Source organism: Marmota flaviventris, chromosome 9 (assembly GCF_047511675.1).
Source record: "Marmota flaviventris isolate mMarFla1 chromosome 9, mMarFla1.hap1, whole genome shotgun sequence".
Lineage (NCBI taxonomy): Eukaryota > Metazoa > Chordata > Mammalia > Rodentia > Sciuridae > Marmota > Marmota flaviventris.
Window position 1 is genome coordinate 40588393 of NC_092506.1, and position 8857 is coordinate 40597249.

Genomic DNA, 8857 nt, shown 5'->3' on the forward strand with positions numbered 1-8857 from the left:
CAGCACCACATACAAATAAAATAAAGATGTTGTGTCCACCGAAAACTGAAAAATAAATATTAAAAAAAATTCTCTCTCTTTCTCTTCTCTCCCTCTCTCTCTCTCTCTTTAAAAAAAAAAAAATGTGAATATCTGTTAGTAAGGAAGAGAACTCTGCCGGCAAGTTGATCTGGGAATCTCAGTCACCAGAACTAGAAGAATATAAATTATTCCATTTTGACTATTTCTTATACCTCCCTGTCTGTAGTATTTTATTATGACATCCCCAGCTGACTAATATACTATATCAAGAAGTGCAGATACTGTGTGGATGTAGTGGAAAAAATAGCCCAAACTCAGACTCGATTTCTGCTACTACAAATTCATATTGCAGAACATATCTGTGACCTCCAAGGGTGTGAGATCTCTGCCTAACATCAAGCAATCAATTCTGCAGCAGGCATCAGCTAGGCACCTTCTATTATAACTTGTTTCTGAAATTGTGTAACTGAGAGATAGTGCCAGATCCTACAGGATGAGGAATCAGTCCCCAAGACTGACCTCTTCCTCAGATGCCAATTGCCAGCCCCGCCTTGTTCCATCTGTGCTTCTGACTGACCAGCTATGAATTGGAGTTTCTATGTCTCCATCTTGGGTCCAATTAATTCATTTGAGTGGTTCACAGTCCTCAATAAAACACATTTACTGGCTTATTATAAATGTATGACAAATGATATAGAAGAAGACATGCATTGAGGTATGGGAGAAGGGGCAAGAAACTTCCATGCCCTTTCTGGGGCAACAGGTCCAGGAACCTCCATTTGTTCAGCCATCCAGAAGCCCTTTGAACGTTCTTCCTCTGTATTTGTATGTAGACTTCATCACCTGTCTAATGCAGATAGACTGGGTGGTGACACCTAGCAAGTCCTGATTGTTCAGTTTTTCTTGGCTGGCCTGTTCAAGGACAATTAATCTCTTCTTAAATGGTGTCTTATTATCAACTATCAGACAAGGTACATCAGGGAATTTCTTTATGGTAAAGTTTAAGGTAGGAGGAATATTGGCATTTCTATGACCCAAATTGGGGAAGATGAAACTTAACTTTTATGACTTGCTTTCAAAGGGAGTTATGATCCAGGAACAATGAACATAAAAACAAAATGCAAATACCACAGCATAACAGATACATTATTTCTTTTGATCTTTATGATGATACCATAGAAGATGTGATTATTACAAGCTTTTTGTGAAGGAGACTTAGAAATGTTTAGTGTCTGGAGCATTCCCAGGACTGTCCTGAGAGGGATCTCTATGGCAGCAGCATCATGGTCAACTGGACCTCTATGATCCTGCACGGAGCATGCTGTGGGCCCAGCTGCCTTCAGAGCCAACCCGGCCACAGGCCCTGGGCATAAGCCCTGCCTCCTGCTGCTGCCAGCTGCCCTTTGCTGCTGCCGCTGCTTGTCCTGTGGATCTGCACCAGGAACATGGCCCTATGGGCAGAGGCAGCTACATGAAGGTGCTGCTGTGAAATACCCGTGGTAGTTTGTCATCAGAAAACTGAACCTGCAAAACTCCTCTGGCTGAGAGTGGTGAGCTGCTGAAGAGGAAGCTCAGCTCTTTCCTCATTGAAGTACCCCAACATTGGCACTTAAGAGGAGTCAGGGATGGTCTGCTCTACATTGCCATAGACTTCTGTAAAGGAGGTAATCTGTTTTAGAAGTTTGAGAAGCAGAAAGGGAAACTGCTGCGTGAGAGTCGGATGGTAGAATGATGTGTACAGAGTGCCATGGATTTGCAGTATTTACGTGAGAAGCATCCCTCATGGAAATATGAAAGCTCAAAATGTCTTTCTAGCAAGAATAAAATCATCAAAGTGGCTGATCTAGGAATTACCTGAGTGTGACATGGCAAGCACCCTCATTGGCACAACCTAGTACATGAGATGCGAATTATTCTCAAACAGACCCTACAACTATAATATAGGTCTGATGTTTGGGATTTGGGATGCTGTGTCTATGAAATAACCACCCTGAAGCATGCTTTCAATGCAAAAAAAAAAAAAAAAAAAAAAAAAAAAACATGGATTCTTACTTTATTGGATTATTGAGGGAAAGCTGCCACCAATGCCAAGAGGCAGCTTTATAGGAAATGCCAAATCTCCTTGTGTTTGGAAGCCACAAATTCAAAAATAGCATTAAAAATGGTGGCTCTATATCGAACCCTATTGCTACCATGGTTTTAAGAAAGGCATTCAATCATGAAGTAATCCATTCCCAACCACATTCTGCTGAGGGTTCCAAGACATGTAATGAGTGAAGATAAATATTTGTCCCAGGAGAAACCAATAGTCATTGGTCCCTTGAAATCACTTGCTGCTCTGAAAGTTTACACTGGAAAACTGGGCATGAGCAATACTGCTGAGACACTAGCCACCAATAAGTAGGGTAAATATTGATATCTTACCTGCAGAAAGAAGGCACATCATCATGAATGACGGCCCAGTTCAGAATCAACTGAGACACTTAGAGGCCTGTAGTGAGCATAAAGGTAAATGCCACTTTTCTCAAGTGAAGGGAGAGAGTCTGCAGGATGACACCAAGTCCAGTGCCCATCCTGAAAACCTGATTCCCACATGGTCCTCTGATAGTAGCCGTGAGGTTGACAGTGAACCAGTGAAGTTGTTGTTGTCCCTAAACAAAGACCAAAAGCCAAAGGACCAGGATGGATTTGATGGTGAATGTAATATACAAAACAGGGCACAACCAACCCTGGTTTATAACCATACAAATCTGTATCTGAACCTTCTTTGTCTTGACAGCAATGGCAGAAAACAGAGATTTTTGGTACTGGAGATTAAACTCAGGAGCACTCGACCACTGAGCCCTATTTTGTATTTTATTTAGAGACAGAGTCTCAGTGAGTTGCTTAGTGCCTCACCATTGCTGAGGCTGGCTTTGAACTCACAATCCTCCTGTCTTAGCCTCCTGAGCCCCTGGGATTACAGGCCTGTGCCATTGCACCCAGCAGCAGAGATCTCTTTGCATTTCAACAGGTACCTCTAACTTTTGCTTTCTCATCCTACTGTTGGAAAAGTGGCTATCATATCTGTACAACAAAATGCTGGAAAACAAAGAAGAAGTTTCACTGTCAGGCAAGGTGGTGCATGCCAGTAATCCCAGCAGTTTGGGAGACTGAGGCAGGAAGATGGAAAATTCAAAGCCAGACTCAACAAATTTGTGAGGCCCTAAGCAACTCAGTCACTAAAGAAAATACAAAAAAGGGTCGGGGATGTGGCTCAATGGTTAAGTGTCCCTGGAATCAATCCCCAGTATCAAAAAAAAAAAAAAAAAAAATGATCACTGGGTCTGGGAGCAGGTCAAGGAGCAGTGAGATGATGTCAGCAAAGAACCAATCATTAATCGTTAGAGACAGGAGGCGACTACAGCAGTCCCAGGAGATATCCAGTTCAGGACCTTCAGTGAGAACTTTTCTGAGTATGGCAGGGCCAGTCTGTCCCTGACTGCAGCATCGCTCAAGTAAGGAAATTGATTCATTGCCTGTCTGAGGGTGAGTTAAGTTCTACAAATTTGACTGGTAAGTCAATTGGAGATTCCAGGAAAAGGAAAAGTCATGCAAATGAAATTAATGACTTGGTACAATTGATGAAGGAGATCCTTAAACTGGGCTCTAAAGTGAACTCTGAAGATCTCCCATTATCAAATCCAGTGTCAGAATTCAAACTTAAACGGAAATATCAGGAAACACTAGTACTTCATGGAGAAGTTGCATAGGAGACAGAAGAACTCCACTGCTTTCAGCTATCATGCCAGGTTCTGAAAAGATCAGGAAAATAATCAAAGACTTAAGAGTGGATGTCATCAGAGGCTTGGGGCTTAGCTTTTAGAGCAGGTAGAAGAGGATGATGACTTGCAGAGAAAGGTATGTAGAAAGTATATGGATGAAAAATGTACAATGTACACTTGAAAATTCTCCACTTGAAATTTTTTGAAGAAAATGTGAATTTTTGAGAGTTTGTTCTTATTTAACAGGTCTCAAGACCTATTTTCAAAGGTTTTTGCTTTAAAAACAAAATATAATAAACAACTGTTTTATATCTCTTTGGGTTTTCTTAATGGAAAAAAAAAATTGGACAGAACAGAGTAATATGAAGCAAGTTCACAAAAGAAAAAAACTTTGGCTTTCATATTCCTTTTATGAGAAAAATGTTATGTTTTTGGTTGCTGTTTACTGAGCCTTACACGACTTAAATTTTGCATCTAGAACTTTATTTTATTAAGGTGTTAATTAGTTTAAAAACAGGGACATAAAACATTGCATTGGAAATTTTGTATTGTACTATAGTGATAAAAGCAAAGAAGAAATAAATGACATTATATGTCCAGTGGTAATATCTGCTGTTGTTAATAACTTTAGGGAGTAATTGACAGATTACAGTAGATTTAAAAACTAGGAATTTGTAGAGTTTGAGCAACTAGATCCCATTTTTTTTACTTTATTTATTTATTTATTTGTAATATTTATTTTTAGTTATAGTTGCACCCAATACCTTGATTTTATTCATTTATTTTTATGCAGTGCTGAGGATCAAACCCAGGGCCTCGCAAGTGCTAGGGTAGCACTCTACTTCTGAGCCACAAACCCAGCCCTAGATCTCATTTTTATACTCTAATGGATGTTCAACGTTTTTGTTTAATATGTGCCTCATTTTGGGTATACAAGAATTGAATCTTCAGTATTTTGGCTTTGTAAAGCATTATGTTTTCACATACTAGTTTTGCTAGATTTATTTCTCCTTCAATGAAAACATCTCTTAATTACTTTCCTAATTAAGTAATTTGTAAATAAAGTCCAGGCCTTTTTTATTATACTGGATATGTGTAATGTTGAAGCCAGAATTAGACAGGCAGTCAGTATAAATAGTTAGATTGAGTCAGGTCAGATCAAGGAGGCCAATTTTGAGTGAGTCAGCAAGTTGGAGACTGTCCCCTGAGGGACTGAAATGTTAGTTCCATCAGAGCCCTTCCTCCACCCTTATCAAGAACCTTCCCCTGCTCCAACCTGTTGCCCAGGTAACCTGTCCAGGAATTGCCCCTCCACCCAGAGCCATAAGGTTGTTAATTAATGTGTCCTGTGCTGCTCTGTCCCCCTTCAGCCCAACTGTTTCCCACCTTTTGGACATCCCACCAAGCTTTCCTGGACCTAGTCAAATATGCAGAAAGGAGAAAGATAGGGGGAAGAGGGCAGGAGAACCAAGCAAGACTAGGAAATATAAAAAGGGCAGAAAACCTTACTTCTTGGGATGCCAGGATACCAGCTATGGCCCTTTCTCCCTTCTGGGAGAAGTCTGTTATCCATTTTTGAATAAATCCTGCTTTATATGCTTTCCTTGGGGTGCTTCTCTTATGTTCAAACTTCAACATGTGAAGAAGTAGAACTCATCACATATTACCGATGGTATCAATGTTTGTCTCTGGAAGAAAGTTTCTCTTCAATTATATAATGATGTTGGTTATGTTTCCATGTTTTAAATGTAGGATTTTATATCACATTCTTTATTAGTTGTTCTAGTAAATAGTTTTGTAAAACAGAAGTTTTGATTATTTAATAAAAAAGAAAGAAAATATTTAGTGTCCCAGTGTTATAAAACTATGGTGGAATAAATCTGGACAACTCTTACAGAATCTTCCAACACTACACAAGGGGAAGGTCAGAAACATGTCCTTGGATGTTCACTAACCAGTCTTGGACTTGACCAAGTTATCCTTAACATTCCCCTTGAAGCCAGAATAAAATACAGGCAGTCAGTGCAGACAGGTGATCCTGTGCAGGTCTAGAGAATGAAGGCCAATTTGGGCAGGGAAGTTGGAGACCGCCCCTGAGAAATCGAAATGTTATTGCCTTTAGAGCCCTTCCTCCACCTTCCTCAAAATAACCTGTCCATGCTCCAACCTGTTGGGAAGGTAACCTGCACCAGGAATTGTCCCTCCCTGCAGGGAGTTGTAAAAGTTGTTGATTGATGCACTCTGGGCCCCCTTCCTGCCTGGACCACTCCACCTTGGCCCCTCCAGCCCATCTGCTTCTGGCCCTGCCACCTGGAGCATCTCCTGGACCAAGTCACATATGCAGGAAGGAGAGGTAAGAAGGAAGAAGGCAGAAGAGCAAAGAAAATCTAGGATAGATAAAGGACACAGAACACTCTCACTTCTTGGGATACCAGGATACCAACTATGGCCCCCTTCTCCCTCCCAGGAGAAGTCTGTTTTACCCCTTTTTAAGTAAACCTTGCTTGCCTGGGCATGCTTCTCTAATGGTTTACTTCAACATCTGAGAAAGTAGAACTCACCACTGACAACCAGAGGTATCACCCTCAAGTCAACTACATTTTAAAGACTTTTAGTAAGGTTCCTCTCAACACATTTGCTTTAGAAACTTGCAGTTTGGGGAAATCATTGTGGCTCCTTTGAAATGTATGCAAATCAACCTCTTGTTAGTTTTACAGTCAACAAAATGTCTTTTTTTGATTGCTGGGAATCATCCCTTTAAAGCAAATGTGATCATCAAAAGAAAGATTGCTCCTATCTGCTATTTTTATGGGAAAGTAAGAGTCACAACTTGAATGGGCACAAATCATATCAAATACAGATGATCTAATCACAGAAAAAAAAATATTGCAAACTCAGCAATAATTCAATGTGCTCTCCAGGTCCCATTGGCTAACCTCACTAAAATCATTCAGTACTTTTTTGCTAACTCACCCTAGTGCTTCCCAGTTCTTTCAGCAAAGTTCAGACTTTCTTCCCTTTTGCAGTAGACTTCAATAAAGTTGTCTGTGTCTAACTTCTTTTAGTGCAATTTTTCCTTTGACAGAATTTAAAGCAGCAAGAAATAAAATGCCCAGAAAAATCATATCAGCAAAGTAACTTTTTTACAATATGTGAAGAGTATAGTAACACAATGGAGAAAATCTGGGATGTAAAAACCTGGAGATTTATATTCAGAGGCTGTCAGAAGTAATTGATCAGATATTTGGGTCATTTGAAAGTAGAGCAGGAAGCAACCAGCTTCCAAAATATGTATCCCTGTTTTCTTTCCCCCAGAGGTAAGACCTGAGGCAAGGATTTAACTACAAGTAGTTTGTTTAGAATGTGAAAGAAACACCAGCGGCAGATGAGTGAGACTAGGAAAAAAGGCAGCCAAGAAAGATTACCTCTTCAATTCACCTAATACCGTGAGTGACAGGAAGTTATTCCTCATGGGAAACTCTAGCACATTACAGGAATTGTGAGGACCTAAGAGTATTTGTCAGTCAGCTTCTTTTAAATTTTGAGAGTGAAGGGCATTAATCTCCAGCTCTTATTTCCTGCAAGGTAAGCAGGCAAAGACTTCTTGAGGGAGGAACACATAAGGGAGACAAAGGGGAAAAGATAAAGGTGCTGGCGTTTAGAGGAGCTTACTGTAAAATTGCAATCATGTTAGATTATGAGTGGGACATCAATAGGGTCAACTACACTGTGTTAGTAGTGTTGTTCGTAGAAAAGGATCCCAGGGTAAAAACATTTTGGAGGGAAGTTCAAATAATCAAACATAAATTGGCTTCTTTATTTCCTGATATCTTGGATACTTTAGGATATAAATATAAATATACATATTTAGGCTATGAATATGAATATATAGCTTTAAAATGTGAATATTATGTTTAAATATTTAAACTGTTTAGGTTAGTATACATTGTAGAACTAATAATGCCATTTAACATATTTTAGGAATCACAGTCTAATACATTTGGCAAATATTAAAAGTAGTTAAATTAGATCCACATTGGTATTATCTAAAAGTATAGCAATGTCGCCAGAGGAAGTCTGTATGTCTCATATTCACTAGAAAGTCACTAAAATATTACCATGTGCTCTCATAGTTCTTACGATTAGTGGTGTAGTCTACTTGACTTTCATCTGTTTATTTATGTTGGTGCTGAGGATGGAACTCAAGGCTGGGTACATGCTCTACCGCTAAATTACGTTCCTAAACTCTGCTTGATTTCTAATGTGGAAAAACTCAGTGCTCACAATAACTATAAACTTGTATATGGTATCATTACTTATTTGATAAAATTGAGGTTACCAAAGTTTAATAAGCTTTTTTTTCTCCTCCAGGAACAGCTACTATGTAAATGGCAGAATGAGAACTCAAACTCCAAGTCCAGACTTTCAATTCTACTATTAAATTCTCCTCTACAGTGATAGGAATTATAAGGTAAAATTCATATTTGATAAACCTGAGATAATTTGAAGTTCTTATTTAGAATTACTGTAGAATAGGCATTTCAAATATTAATCTGCTTGGTTCATACATTGGCTTGGAATTCAACACTATTTAACAAGTGAGTTTTTTTTTTTCTCCCACTATTTCTCTCCACAATTCAGTAGGAAGTTGAAAATCTTCATTTGCTGAACAACTAAGGACATACATCTTAGTTACCAACACTAAGTTCAAATTTCAGCTGATGCTTATAGTCTTGACAATATTAAAGGTAATAAATCTTTTTTTTCTGTTTTTTGCCAAGAAAGATTTCATTTCTTTTTATTGATTTATTTTAATTTTATTTATTTAACATATACACACATTGCTACATACATACACATGCATTCAGGCACGCATGCATTTATATATGCATTTTTATTATGTGTGTGTACACATATGTATGCACATTCACACACATAAAATACATATTTTCTTGCATAAGTAATGTAGTTGATTTTTCTATAAAATGAGGATAGGCAAACCTTACTCCACAAGTACATGGTGGTAGAAAAAGACTAGAAAAATTCTGACAAGTTTTCATTTCAGCATCTTA

The 8857-nt window shown here is 38.7% G+C and overlaps 2 pseudogenes; both read left to right on the forward strand.

Moving 5' to 3' along the window:
• The first annotated feature begins 738 nt into the window (after positions 1-738).
• On the forward strand, positions 739-2089 carry LOC114093835 (serine/threonine-protein kinase Nek4-like; annotated as a pseudogene).
• A 41-nt stretch (positions 2090-2130) lies between these two features.
• LOC139701337 (serine/threonine-protein kinase Nek4 pseudogene) lies at positions 2131-4010 on the forward strand (annotated as a pseudogene).
• The last annotated feature ends 4847 nt before the right edge of the window (positions 4011-8857 follow it).